The 11040-nt window shown below is 50.2% G+C and overlaps 1 long non-coding RNA gene across 1 annotated transcript; it reads left to right on the top strand.

The window, feature by feature from the left end:
• Positions 1-2914: 2914 nt before the first annotated feature.
• Positions 2915-10121, top strand: LOC123124494 (uncharacterized). The gene is made up of 3 exons (XR_006461101.1): positions 2915-2928; positions 8318-8320; positions 9914-10121. It is a non-coding gene; the product is annotated as an uncharacterized lncRNA (long non-coding RNA).
• The last annotated feature ends 919 nt before the right edge of the window (positions 10122-11040 follow it).

The following is an 11040-nucleotide window of genomic DNA, read 5'->3' as shown; positions in this document are numbered from 1 at the left end:
CGGCGCCGCTTGCCGTAGCGGCACGCGGGCGCCAAGACCAAGCTCCACCTCCAGGGCGGGCCCCGGTGACCACGGCCGGCTGCCGCGCCTTCACCCCCGAGTTGCGTAGCGTCACCTGGCCTGGCAAGTTCAAGCCACATCTGCCTCCTCGCTACGACGGCACCCCCGACCCTGCGGAGTTCCCGCAGCTCTACGAGCTGAGCATCGAGGCGGCCAACGGCGACGAGAAACTCATGGCGAACTGGTTTCCCATGGCTCTCAAGGATGGCGCCCGCTCCTGGCTCCTGAATCTGCCCCCAGGCTCGATCTCTTCCTGGGATGAGATGCGCAATCGTTTCGTTGCCAACTTCCAGGGCACTCGTGACCGCCCGCCGGCCGCGGGTGACCTGCGCCGCGTCAAGCAACAACCAGGAGAGACCCTCCAGAAGTACATCCAGCGCTTCAACAACGTCCGCCTCAAGATCCCCAAGGTGACGGACGAGGCCATCATCTCCGCGTTCTCTGATGGCATCCGCGATGTCAAGATGAAAGAGGAGCTCGCCATCCATGAGGAATTGTGCACGTCTCTGGAGTTGTTCAACCTGGCGACCAAGTGTGCAAGAGCTGAGGAGGGGCGCCTCTCCCTCCTCGAGCTCCCAGCTGCGGACCCGGAGGAGAAGAAAGCCAAGGCCAAGGACGTGAAGCGCAAGGGAGCAGCCGTGCTTGCGACGGAACCGGACACCAAGCGCGGCAGAGACCAGCCCGAGTCATCCAAGAGCAGCCGACCGTTCTGCGCCTTCCATAACCTGCATACCCACAACACCAGCGACTGCCAAGAGCTCAGATCCATTCTAGAAGGACGCTTCGGTCGATGCCCCGAGCGTGGCGACCGGGGCTACGGCCTAGGAGGAGGACGTGGTGGCGGACGCTGGGACGACCGTGGCCCGCGCCAGGAGTGGCGCGACCCGCCTCGTGAGGACCGCTGGCAGGATCAGCCTCGCGAGGGCGCCTAGAGGGACGAGCCTCGTGAGGATCGTCCTCAGGGCAATGCTGGCCTCCCTCCACTACCGCCACCGCCAAGAAGGAACGACGACCACCATCAAGACGAGGGGGCTGGGGGCTTCCAGGAGCCGCGTGCTATCGCCTGCATCTTGGGCGGAGCTCAGGCCCCAGCCTCGCAGCGTATCTTCAAACAGTTTGCTCATGAAGTGAATGCAATCCTCCCCAAGCTCGAGGCCACACGCCCGCTCAGGTGGTCCAAGTGCGCCATCACCTTCAGTTCGGTAGATCAGCTCAAGTACGCAGCTACCACTGGCGCCCTCCCAATGCTTTGTTCACCAGTCTTCAGCAACGTGCAAGTTACCAAGACCCTCATCGACGGCAGCGCAGGGCTCAACGTCCTGTCCATCGACACGTTCGACAACCTTCAAGTGCCATATGACCAGCTTCAGCCTACCAAATCTTTCTCAGGAGTGACCGATGGTTCCACCACACCGATAGGGCAGGTCCGCCTCCCTGTCACCTTCGGAGAACGCAATAACTACCGCACCGAGCTCATCAACTTCGACGTCGCCTACATCCGCCTGCCATATAATGTGATCCTCGGGTGCCCAGCCCTGGCCAAGTTCATGGCGGTGACCCATCATGGCTACAATGTCCTCAAGATGCCGAGAAGCGGCGGGATCATCACAGCCCCGTGCGAAGAAAGAGATGCGGTATGCTCCCTCGAGCGTGCCTTCCAAGCTGCAGCAATCGACGACCCCGAGAGCAAGGGCGAGTGCCCTCCTGAGGCCACCCCCAAGAAGAAGAAGTAGCTGCGCCGTGCAGGACCTAAGGAGGATGGCTTCGCAACTGGAACCTCGTCAGGATCAGCGCCCGCGCTAGGGGCGCCTCCCTCCATCGCATAGGAAAGCATGCCCTCCGCCCTTCTCGGGCAGGGCTCGGGGGCTCTCTTCTAGAGGGCCCCAGACCTTGCCAACATCACGAGGGAGGCGCTTGGGCACCACTTGGAGGCGTGCTTCGCGGCACGTTTCCCTCCGGAGGACATAGGGCGAGGAGCGCCCACAGCTCAGGAGTTCATCGCCAAGACCACTCAGGAACTGCAAGATGCAAGGGCCATGCGCGGCGACCGCCGCTCACCAGGCGCAGCTCCCCATCCAGGCGAGGATGTCGGGCTGCGCGTGTGCATCGACATCCCAGGGCTCAACAGGGCCGCCTCTCAGGAGCTTTTCTGGCCTTCGCGCGTGGACCACTGTGAGGGTCCACCACACAACTATGTTCGCATGCCTTTTGGCCTGCCGAGCGTGTCGACCGCCTATCAGTGTAGCTTGCGGTGTGTCCTGGCAGCTCAGGAGGCCAGGCACCACGCTGTGCTGACAGAGATGGAGATGGTCCTCGAGGAACCGCCTGGACACCCAGAGCCTCCCGAGGCTCAGGGCCCCGGTGGCTCATGAGGAGCAACCCCTTCGTCGTGTAACTTCAGCTGCCCCAGCTCTCCTTCGTCGACAGAACCAGGTGACATTTTCCAAGTTCATTTAGCTGGGAGCGCCCCTCGGGCTGCATCATTCTAGGCCGCGTGGGTCCGTCCCTATGGCCCGGCCGTCGAAGGCGAGGAGGGAAAAAGGAGCACCTGGACGGGAGCCACCCACTCCCCTCGGGCTCCAGGAGAGGTAGCCCGACGGAAACGAGAGTGCTAGGGAACGCCTCGATGGAGAGCATGGTGGAGGCGGCCCCGTCGACCACCGCCACCAGGGCTAACAGAGCTGCAGCCCGAGAGGAAGCTTGCCGGGGTCCAGCTGGAGGGCTGCTGGAGGAGCCCAGGAGCACCATCTGCACCTCTTCATCCAACTCCCCGGAAAATCACATTACTGGGGAGGAGATGCGGATACAGATGATGGTGCTGCCGCCTGATGAAGATGGTGCGGGCGGCGATCAGCTGGAGTCAGAGTCGTCGCTCCCCCGCCCACTGCCATCGTCATCGCCGTCATTGTTGTCGGCGTTCTGGGAACGGGGGCCCCCAGACTCGCCTGCCTGTAGCCCCCGGCGTGGCTCTGCTCGCAGGCCTATACGGCCCATCTTCATCAACAAGGAACTCAAGACCCTCGTGAGGGGCCAAGCCTCACGAGGCGGACGACGCAAGACCTCCTTAGAAGTGGCCTCGCCAGGCAGGCTCGCGAAGGGCGGAGAGATCAAGGCAAGGCAAACCTCGCGAGGTTCTTGTGACGTGAGCCCTCGTTTCCTCTTTGGTGCTAAAGGAGGAAAGCGCAGGCGCAGAGTACCGAGGCATCAAGCAAAGGTTTCCATATCGGTGCAGTGAGACCAAGACCAGCAGGACGGCAAGACGGAATTCACCATGGAGCCCAAGGCGGCATCATCATCACCAGAGCCTTTTGCAGGCGAAGACTACTTTTGTCAAGATAAGCTGTACTAGTTGTCCCCTTTCGAATTGGCCGTTGTTGGCTCCCTTCCCGCTCAATATTTGGGGAGAGGACCAGTGCCTCTATAAATAAGACTAGCCACCATAGTAGGAGGCATCTGATCTTTAGCCACACACAGAGCACAAGAGCACCTCATCCTCAGGAGGCTATTCTTCTCCCTTTGTACTGTTCATCATCAACCCAAGAGGCAATCCACCACCACCACACTGGAGTAGGGTATTACACCACAACGGTGGCCCAAACCAGTATAAATCTTGTGTCCCTTGTGTTGTGAGTTCGTCGAGTTCATTCTTGAGATCTTAGCCAGTTAGGACGTGGATCGGTAGGGAGGAAATCTTCACTCGCACCCCAGTGTTCGAACCTTGAGGGTTTTGCCGGAACCCGTGATCCGACAACTGTGCTCCTCGTCGCTTTCGCTCGAGGAAGAGATTTCTTCATCGGTCGAGCTCTCGGTGCAGCACCCTAAGAGACCTCCCGAGCGCCTGTAGATCTTGATGGAGCGCAGACCATTCTCCATTAATTTCAACTGGAGAACATGCCCCTCCGCGAAGCCGTGAGCACGGGCAAAGGTCTTCCAACCACGGCGGAGGTACATTACATGAGGTGTAGGGAAGTCGACGTCAACCCTCATACCTCCGTTCCCACAGCCCCTCATGTGCATCTGCAGAGCGCGTGGTTGCTCGAGCTCCATCTCCCACGCGAAGGGAGTTGGGAGGCGACGGTGACCACACAAGTGCTTGCATAGCTTAATGATGAACTCCCGAGGTTGGTCCCCGACGTGGCCTTCCATCGGAGGAGGAGCCACCGTTGGAGGCGCCACCCCGCCCTCCTCCTCCTCGAGCGCCGCGGCGACCTCGACCTCACCCACTTCCTCCTCCCCTCACGGCCGGTTCCACTACCACAGGATCCGGGGGAGGAGGGACACGTTGTCAAGAAGAAGCCCTCATCGCCGCCGCTGGGACACCGCCATGCCCTCGCCCTCTCAACATGGCTAGTAGGGAAGGGTTACAGAGAAGAAGAAGAAGTGTGTGCAGAGAAGCACCACCCTGCCCCTTTTTATAGGGAAACAGGGCAGGGGCTGGCTCCTCATACGGGAAATGGCCGCCCCACTCCTCCAATACAGCCTCTCTGCACCCTCTGTGACTCTGAGAGTCGAGGCCGACGCTCTGCCCCAACCATCGCGCTCGGTTTTCATCCATGGCACTCCTCCCTGTGCCCTCCGCATCCACCACCTACCACGCCCAATGCATGTGGAACACGTGGCAGTTGCGTGCAAAACGGGAGGCAAGTGGGATGGCAGTTTCCACCCCATGATCGTGGGGCGAGGAGAATCTGTAGGCCACGATCGAAGTTCTTCCACAATGTCGCGCACGACACGCGGAGAAACCGGAAACTGGCCCGGGATCAAGGCTAATGAAGAAGCAAAGAAAACCTCAAGAGACCAACCTCTTCAGCAATCCTCGCCTATGCACTTATTAGGCCTACCCCGACAACGCTTGACAGCGCTTTTGGGGCAGGCCCGGGGGCTTCTGTAGGTGCAACAAACCCTGGGTCTGTTGCCCAGACTATGCACAGGCTTGGGAACAAGATTGAAACACCAGCCCAGATCAGAGTGCAAGAACCCAGAGATTCGAAGGACCAACATGTAGATCAGGGGGACCAAAATAAAACCAGAGAAGCAGGATATCATCAAGAGAAAAGCCTTCCTTGCCGGGCTGGCGAGCCCGGCAAGGGGAGAGGCCACCCCCAGAAACAGACAACCAAAGCACCCCAACAGGGTCTGCCGGGGCCCACAGAAGCAAAACCACCTCACCAACCACTCTACCATGACCCACGTCGTCGATCAGTGCAGTGTCAAGCCACAAAGTGATTAAGTGGCAGCCATTCGCCACATGTCAGCCATTTTCTACAGGAGAAACCCATAGATGACACCTGACCTGCAACGTGTCAAGCGAGCAGGCGCGGAGCTGGCAAGATAGCCTGGCAAGCCTTGCCGGCAACCAACGATGTGACATTGAGCGGTGCATTTAATGCGCCCTGTCAGCCCGCAGAGTTAGGTATGATAGCAGTGTTTGCTATCTTATCAGTGCGTAATGACTACTTTGCCACTGTGGTAACCCCTTGATCTATAAAAGGAGGCCCATGGCAACCGTAGAAAGGGTTAGAAGGTAGGATAACTCACACCCCCGTATGCGTGTAGTCACTGCTGCCCTGAGGCAAACCCTGCCAGGAAAGTGTACTACGCTCCGCCACCACCTTTCCACCATCAATCTAGCAAAGCAGGAGTAGGGTTTTACACCTCACGGCGGCCCGAACCTGGGTAAAATTGCCTGTGTGATCTCTGCCATGCTGCCCATGCTCGTTTGCTCTTTGTGCAACGCGTCGCCCCTGCCGAACCAGCAAGGGGCCTCCTGGTCCCATAGGTGGCCGTGGTTTCCTGCGACACTGTTCTGACACATGTATTCGGGAGAAACCAGAATATCCATCTAGAAAGCAGAAATGTGTATGTTTTGATAGTCTTTTTAGCATTTGATCAATGAAAGGTAGAGGATAATGATCTTTCCTCGTAGCGTTATTTAATTTTCTAAAATTAATTACCATTCAATAACCTATGATAATTCTTTCTGGGATAAGTTCATCTTTATCTTTAGGCACAACAGTAATACCTCCCTTCTTCAGGACACAATGGTGACTTACCCATCTACTATCGGCTATAGGATAAATTATACTTGCGTCTAGAAGCTTTAATATTTCATTTCTTACCAATTCCTTCATATTAGGATTTAATCATCGTTGATTATCAACAACGGGTTTAGCATTAGGCTCCATATTAATTTTATGCTGACATAGAGTGGGACTAATGCCCTTAAGATCATCAAGAGTATATCCAATAGTGGCATGGTGCTTCCTTAGAGTTTTCAATAATCTCTTTTCTTCATGCTCTGAAAGGTTAGCACCAATAATAACAGGATATATCTTCTTTTCATCGAGATAAGCATATTTCAGAGTATCTGGAAATTGTTTAAGATTGATAACCCACAAGTATAGGGGATCATTTGTAGCCTCAAGGTAGAACAAATATTCCCTCAAGTTCTATCGACCACCGATACAACTCTACGCACACTCGACGTTTGCTTTACCTAAAACAAGTATAAAACTATTTGTCAAGAATAAAACTATGAGTACTTTGCGAGACTAAAACTATGAATAAATTGCAAGGTAATAATAGTAGATAGCTTTTGTCCACAAGAAAGTCATTTGTCCCTAGGAAATCGATAACTAGACCGGTAATCATTCTTGCAATTTTACATGAGGGAGAGGCATGAGATAACATACTTTCTCTACTTGGATCATACGCACTTATGATTGGACTCCTAGCAAGCATCCGCAACTACTAAAGATCATTAAGGTCGTGAAACCCAACCATAACATTAAGTATCAAGTCCTCTTTACTCCCATAAGCAACAACCCACTTACTCGGGTATGTGCTTCTGTCACTCACGCCACCCACCATAAGCCAGTCATGAACATATTGCAACACCCTATAGCGGGGATCCCTCCGTTTGCGCGACATGGAGGGCACCGTAGGACAGCACCATAAATAAAATATACAGTCATACCAACCAAGATCACGATTAACCCACAGGACAAATGGATCTACTCCAACATCATGGGATAGCCAAATATCATTGGGAAATAATATATGGAGTTGAGCACCATGTTTAAGTAGAGATTACAGTGAGGAGAAGGGCTGTTACACCGTTGCATAAAGGGGGAGAGAGTTGGTGTTGACAGTACCAAGATTGTTGATGTAGAACATCGTCCCGATCCTTGCCCTGGCGGCACTCCAGCGCCACCGGGAGAGAGGGGAAGAGAGCCCTCCCTCCTTCTTCTTCCTTGGCCTCCCCCTAGATGGGAGGACAATCCCCCCTCTAGCCCATGGCCTCCATGGCGGCGGAGGGGCTATCCCTCTATGTTTTCTTCTGTTTCGCGTTCCTCAAATCTGGCCGAAAACCGTTTCTTATATTCCCGGAGATCCGTAAATCCGATTGCGCAGAGAACACGATTTTTTCCCGGATATAAGCTTCCTTGCGCCCTAAGTAGAGCTCCAACCAACGTATGAGGTGAGCACAACCCACCACCCCACGCTTGGAGCCTGGGGCACGCCCTGGTGTATGTTGCCCACTGTAAGCCTCCGTTTGCGTTGATTCCACCTCCCAAAAATCACATATATTCCAAAATAATTCTTCATAAATTTCCATTGTGTTTGGACTTTGTTTGATATGGATATTCTGCGAAACAAAAAACATGCAAAAAGCAGGAACTGGCACTAGGCACTGGATCAATAGGTTAGTCCAATAAATCATATAAAATGTTGCCAAAAATATGTGGAAGTGGTATAATATTGGCATGAAACAATCAAAAATTATAGATACGATGGAGACGTTTCAGCATCCCCAAGCTTAATTCCTACTCATCCTCGAGTAGGTAAATGATAGAAAATAATTTTTGATGTGGAATGCTACCTAGCATAATCTTGATCATATGTCTAGTCATGGCATGAATATTAAGGCATAAGTGATTCAAAGCAATAGTCTATAATTTGACATAAAGACATCAATACTCGGGCATCCCAACAAACAATCATGCCTTTCAAAATATCAACGCTAAAGAAAGGTATCGCTACAAAATCATATAGTCTTTTCATGTTCTGTCTTCTTAGCACAAAGTATTTATCATGCACAACCCCGATGACAAGCCGAGCAATTGGTTCATACTTTTTAACGCGCTTCAGCTTTTTCAACCCTCGCGCAATACATGAGCGCAAGCCATGGATATAGCACTATGGGTGGAATAGAGTATGGTGATAGGGGTAAATATAGAGAAGACAAAAAAGTAAGGAAGTCTCACATCGACGAAGCTAACCAACGGGCTATGGAGATGCCCATCAATTGATATCAATGCGAGGAATAGGGATTGGCATGCAACGAATGCACTAAGAGCTATATAAGTGTATGAAAGCTCCACATGAAAACTAAGTGGGTGTGCATCTAATCCTATTATGAAAAGTTCCCCACTAGTATATGAAAGTGACAACATAGGAGACTCTCTATATGAAAACATGGTGCTAAATCATATAGTCTTTTCATGCTCTGTCTTCTTAGCACAAAGTATTTATCATGCACAACCCCGATGACAAGCCGAGTAATTGGTTCATACTTTTTAACGCGCTTCAGCTTTTTCAACCCTCACGCAATACATGAGCGCAAGCCATGGATATAGCACTATGGGTGGAATAGAGTATGGTGATAGGGGTAAATATAGAGAACACAAAAAAGTAAGGAAGTTGTGGGGGAATCATAGTCTCCATCATCCATTCCTTACCGGGACAATGCCCCAATAATGAAAGTTGATGATCATCACACTTCTATTTACTTACAACTCGATACCTATAACAAAATATGACTCTATATGAATGCCTCTGGCAGTGTACCAGGATGTGCAATGATCTACGTAACATGTATAAAAAATGATGAACGGTGGCTGAGCCAGAAATACTATGTCAGCTATATGATCATGCAAAGCAATATGACAATGAATGCTCAAGTCATCAAAACAGAAGCGATGGAAGTTGCATGGCAATATATCTCGGAATGGCTATGGAAAGGCCATAATAGGTAGGTATGGTGGGTGTTTTAAGGAAGATATAATAAGGCTTATGTGTGATCGAGTGTATCATATCACGTGGTTTGGATGCACCTACGAAGTTTGCACCGACTCTCGAGGTGAGAAAGGGCAATGCACGGTACCGTAGAGGCTAGCAAATTGCGGAAAGTTAAGAGTGCGTATAATCCATTGACCCACATTAGTCATAAAGAACTCATATACTTATTGCAAAAGTTTATTAGCCCTCTAAGCAAAGTACTACTATGCATGCCCCTAGGGGGATAGATTGGTAGGAAAAGACCATCACTCGTCCCCGACCGCCACTCATAAGGAAGACAATCAATAATAAAGCATGCTCCAACTTCATAGCATAACGAGAGACTATACGTGCATGCTTCGGGAATCACAAACCTTAAAACCAATATTCTTACTAACCACAACCGTTTACTAGTACCTCCCACATATTCCATCTCTATATCGCAAAACTATTGCAAGGAATCAAACATATCATATTCAGTGATCCATAAGTTTTATGTAGGATTTTATGACTAACCATGCAAATGACCAATTCCTGTTGACTCTCTAAATAGATATAAGTGAAGCATGAGAGTTTAATTATTTCTACAAAATACCATGCTCTAATAAATATAAGTGAAGCAAAAGAGGATTCTACGAATAACGGTTTTCCATGTGAAGAGAAACAGGCAATCCAAACTTCAAATCATATAAGTGAAGCACATGACTTGAGGTTGAGGATGATCCGCAGAAAAGAGGCACTCTTCCACTAACTAGAGAGAACCATGCCTGAAGTAGAAAGAACCAATTACAAGTAGAGGATTCATCGCTTCTTTCTCTCATGCAAAACCGTGCATGAGACTTTCATCTCGCACGGCTCCTAAGTGATAAAAGAAAGAAGAACTCGTCTTCTCTCTTTTTTGATTACCTTCCTCGCGTATGTATAAGACCGAATCCATTCTTTTTGGAAATCGATTTCGAAAAAGAACTACTAATCCTTAACTTTTCGAGGAATCCTTCATCAGTGGTTGTGCTGACTTTTTCAATCCTTTCGACCTTGGTTCCGTAGGAGCAAGTCAGAAAGGTTGACAAGGCAGTGAGTGCGCAAATTGTTGTGTGGAGGAATCAATATCTCGACATAAGCCAAGAGGCCTTCCGGGGCATCCCCAAGCTTAGACGCTTGAGTCTCCTTGGATATTTACTTGGGGTGCCTTGGGCATCATCAAGCTTTAGCTCTTGCCTCTCCTACTTCTCCTCATATCGAGACCTCCTCGATCTTTGATCACTTCATCCACACAAAACTCAACAGAATACTCGGTAAGATCCGTTAGTATAAGAAAGCAAATCACTACTCTAAGTATTGTTGCAAACCAATTCATATTTTGTTTTTGCATTGTAGCTACTGTAATATAACTTTTCCATGGGTTATACCACCGATAAAAATCGATAGTTTCATCAGAACAAGCAAAATAATGCATCAAAAACAGAATCTGTCTTAAACAGGACAGTCTGTAGCAATCTGAACATATACCATACTTCTGGTACTCCGACAATTCTGAAAAATTAGGACAAAATAAAAATTTTGTATAGCAATACTGTCCAAGAAGTTTCAGAAACTTTCGACATTCTAGTAAAAAAATGTAAAATCACGCACTACAGCCAAAGTTTCTGTTTCTGCACCCCACATACCAACAAGCAATCTACTCATCCTAAAGGCAAATCTTGGCACAATAATTTTACAATACAATGGATTTGTACAAGTGGATAATTATTTTTATTGAAAAGTTTATGTAATTCAAGATTCACAAAGTTTCCATCGGCATGAACAAAGTTCAAGGCATGCTCCAGCTTCCACGGTGCTCGTCTTTCTCACTTTCACTTTTCTTTTTGTCAAGTTTTAAGTTCCCCTCTATATTTTTTGTTTTTAAACTTTATAAAAGCA

Source organism: Triticum aestivum, chromosome 5D, assembly GCF_018294505.1.
Source record: "Triticum aestivum cultivar Chinese Spring chromosome 5D, IWGSC CS RefSeq v2.1, whole genome shotgun sequence".
Classification (NCBI taxonomy): domain Eukaryota; kingdom Viridiplantae; phylum Streptophyta; class Magnoliopsida; order Poales; family Poaceae; genus Triticum; species Triticum aestivum.
Note: the sequence above shows the minus strand (reverse complement) of the source record. Positions and strands in the feature narration are given on the sequence as shown.